The following is a 4580-nucleotide window of genomic DNA, read 5'->3' on the forward strand; positions in this document are numbered from 1 at the left end:
CAATTTCAGCTTCCAAGCAGATGAAGTACATTTCAACTTTGATTTGAACTCGCGTACAGATCTACGCGAGTTTCACCATCCTGGAGCAGGACACTCAATCCCTTGACACAGGGTGGGGAAACCCACGACCAACGGACGATTTTTGTCAACATCTAAATTCCTACAATTATTGAATAATAATGTGAGTACCTAAATCTAAAAAAAAAAATGAAAAATTATTGCATGTAACCTTGATTATGTAACAAGTGAAGGAACAAGTGAGGGGTTAGGGGCTATTCATGCCCATGCCAGCTATTGGGTAGCTTAATCTTTATCAATCAATCGAGTGAGGGGGGGGACACTACATGGTTATTGTTTCAGACGACACACTGAGCTTGTGGCGGATGGGATTGATTGAGGATTAATGAATGAAGATAAGGCCAACCAAGAGGTGGCACGGGCATGAATAGCCCCGTAAGTGATAGATTTTTTGGGAGTGAACGTGATCTCTGGTGGAGAAGGGAGGTGGGGGAGGGTGTCACCAGCTCCTCCTCCCTTCACTGACCAAGCGGCTCTCTGCGTCGCCACCACCTACACCGTCGCTACCACCTACACCGTCGCCACCACCTACACCGTCGCCACCACCTACACCGTCGCCACCACCTACACCGTCGCCACCACCACCTACACCGTCGCCACCACCTACACCGTCGCCACCACCTACACCGTCGCCACCACCTACACCGTCGCCACCACCTACACCGTCGCCACCACCTACACCGTCGCCACCACCTACACCGTCGCCACCACCTACACCGTCGCCACCACCTACACCGTCGCCACCACCTACACCGTCGCCACCACCTACACCGTCGCCACCACCCCTACACCGTCGCCACCACCTACACCGTCGCCACCACCACTTACACCACCACTACCACCACCTACACACCACTACACCACCACATGTTGGTATCTCAAGGCATGACACTGTTGATATGCTTGCAAAGACAGCCTATAGAAAACCAGTGGTAGAAATTGATATGGGTGTTTCATTAGCAGTGACAAAGAGAATACTTAAACAAATATCTAATGAAAATCTCACCGACCTAACAAATTCACAAAGACCTGAAAGTTGTAGCATTAAATATTATGATAGATATGGTGAGGAGACATTCACATATGGGACTAATAGAACAAGAACCCGGCAATGTGATGTTATAGTGGCCAGAATACGCCTGGGATATAGACGTATCTGGCAGCTTTCTCAAAACCCAAATGTCGAGTACACAATGTGTCAACTTTGTGAAAGAGAGAACATGCACTCTTGAACATTATATTGTAGAATGTCCCATACTGACTGACTTTCGCCCTCCTGGGCGAAAAGTATGCTGAACTGTGTAATTACTATACGAATACTGGAACACTTGATATATTGGACTTTTACCCAAGATTAACCATGTAATGTATCAATTATACAATGTATGTATGTGATGTAAGTATATAACCTGAGCTTGTAAAAGCACCTTAATCACCTTCTGTGATTAAGTGCTTAATTGCACACTAGTTTCTCTATCAGCTATCTCACCTTGTCAGAGTAAAAGAGACAAATGTATGTGTGTGTATGTACGTATATATGTATATGTACGTATGTGTGTGTGTGTGTATGTACAAGTATATATATGAAAGCTGATCAGAATTACATTTCACCTTTGTAAATGCACATTAATGACACTATGTAAAAGACACACCGAACACTTTATGTAGGACATACGTAAATCTGTGTATCTATATATTTACGTATGTAGGTTAGCTCAGCATTTTAAAAACACCGAATCACCTTCTGCGGTCGACTGTTCAATAAACCCTTGAACTATATGTTTAACACATCTCTAACCCTGTCCATGGAGGACAGAAGAAAATATATATATATTCTGGTTAGCATTGCAAATGTCTGGCCACGTCTGTGGTAGAAAACAAAAAAAAAAAACACTACCACCACCTACAGTACACGAGTCTCAACACCACCAAACATTTACACTATGATAACACGGATAACACCACTACTGAACCACTGATACACACACCCTCCCCTGATAACACACACACGCCACACACACCCCAACACACACTTTAAAACACACCACAATACGTCTTACTACTAACAGTAATGCCAATTTACCCTCAATATCAACCGCTCGGTAGGAAATTTCCTCCGCAGAAAATGCCTAAACCCAGGCCTTTATACATGGACTTTGGCCTTTATACATGAACCTAGGTCGTTATACATGGAGCTAGGCCGTTATACATGGATGTGTCTAGTATTTTTAAAGCCTTCGATTGCGCTTCGTTATCTTAGAATTTGGTTATCGTACTGTAGCACTCTTGTTGGTCGCTATTTAGTCAACATGATAAATAGGACAACTTTTCAAGTGCCTATTTTGTGTATATTTTGTAGTGTAATAGGAGCTAGTACACAAGGCTCAACCCTGCTGGGGACACCAACGGTAATGACCAGTTAATAACGCTGATTCAACGTGCAACAACGCCATTCATGGCTACTGCGTCATACGCGCAGCATGATACGCACATGATGGGGGGAGAAGGCCTGATGGCCGAGTGGACAGCGCTCGGGAGTTGTAATCCTTGGGTCCGGTGGTCGATCCTGGCGATGGCGGAAACAAATGGCTAGTTTCTTTCACCCTGATGCCACTGTTCACCTAGCAGTAAATAGGTACCTGGGAGTTAGATAGCTGCTACGGGCTGCTTCCTGGGGGTGTGCTTAACTAGTTGTGCTTGCGGGGGTTGAGCTCTGGCTCTTTGGTCCCGCCTCTCAAGTGTCAATCAACTAGTCAATCACTGGTCAATTAAATGGGTGTGTGTGGGGGGGGGGGAGGGGGGGAAATAATCAGTTGATTGACAGTGTAGAGGCGGGACTAAAGAGCCAGAGTTCAACCCCCGCAAGCACAACTAGGCAAGTATAACTAGGCGAGTCCACAACAGCACGTGGGCGGCGCCAGGCGGGCGGAGACGGGTCACTCCTTAGACCATCACCACCACTCCCACAGACAGCCAGCCAGCCCCAGCCAGCCCCCAGCCATCCCCAGCCAGCCAGCCATCCCCAGCCATCCCCAGCCAGCCCGCCAGTCAGCCAGCCCCAGCCATCCCCAGCCAGCCCGCCAGTCAGCCAGCCCCAGCCATCCCCCAGCCAGCCAGAAGGTGAACCACACGAGACAAACTACCCACACAAATTACGGCCTACACAGTCAAATTGTCACCACCACACACGCGCGTGGGCACATGGTAATTAGCGCAGTCGGCTTCACAGTCCACTGAACTCTACTTCGATTACCGGTTGATCGATTGACGCTAATACACGTGTCCTTACACCTGCTGCTCCTGATCATCTAGCGGTAAGTTCCGCTTGATTTAGGAAACTGTTGGGAGCAGGCATCCTGGGGAAAGAGGGGTAGATGGCGCCACAGGCTAATATGACACCTTTTATTAATTAAAAAAAAAAAATCGTATCCATTCGATCTCAAGCAGACTTGAGACATTCCACGGCCCTTCACACCCAGATTAGGAAGGGAATATTTTCCGTCGCCGACCTCGTTGTACGCCTCTGGTACACGTATAGATCGCGGCGCGGGAACAGAGTGACGCGTCTCTCACACGTGTGGCCACAATGGTTCCAAGGTACGCGCCACCTGGAATTTGGCCAGAAGGGTCAATTTTGCTTGATCATTATTTCAAGAGGCTGTGTCTTGGCTCCTATAGCGCATACACACACACACGCCACTGTAACGCTACTGAGGGCCACTCCCACTTTCATTCTATGCATATTTTAAAACAGGGTTCAAATAAAAAAAGTTAACTTTACACTTAACCTTTGACCTTGGAAACTGACCTATACCTTGAAGCTATATACAAATTAAATACTATGGGGGTATTCTTTTAGTTTAGGCTGTGTATTAGGGTATAGTAATGACCCTAACCTTTGCTGAAAACCCGGACCTCGAGTATATATCCAAACTTTGGAGAGCGATAACTGTACATATATATTATAAAATACCGCATATAAACAATATGTGGAGTATTCAAATGTATTTGATTTGAAGGTGGAAAATTTCAAGGTGGCGAATTTCAAGGTGGCGAATTTCAAGGTGGAAAATTTCAAGGTGGAAAATTTCAAGGTGGAAAATTTCAAGGTGGAAAATTTCAAGGTGGAAAATTTCAAGGTGGAAAATTTCAAGGTGGAAAATTTCAAGGTGGAAAATTTCAAGGTGGAAAATTTCAAGGTGGAAAATTTCAAGGTGGAAAGGTGGAAAATTTCAAGGTGGCGAATTTCAAGGTGGCGAATCTTGGCCGGTATTGGCGTGGCAGGGCAATAGCTGCTGGTCTCCGAGATCTACAAGTGTTCCAAAGTGCATCAAAATGGGAGACGGTGCCGGAAGGCATGTGGAATGACCCATTTCCATACGACCAATAGCAAACATCCTATTTAACAGACTAAGTAAGCTCATTCTTATCAATGTTTGAACACAAGGCTTAGCTAATCACACGAATTAAGAGCTGAGGACTCTTAATAAACTGCAAGATAA

The sequence above is a fragment of the Procambarus clarkii genome, chromosome 52 (genome assembly GCF_040958095.1).
Source record: "Procambarus clarkii isolate CNS0578487 chromosome 52, FALCON_Pclarkii_2.0, whole genome shotgun sequence".
In the NCBI taxonomy this organism is placed as follows: domain Eukaryota; kingdom Metazoa; phylum Arthropoda; class Malacostraca; order Decapoda; family Cambaridae; genus Procambarus; species Procambarus clarkii.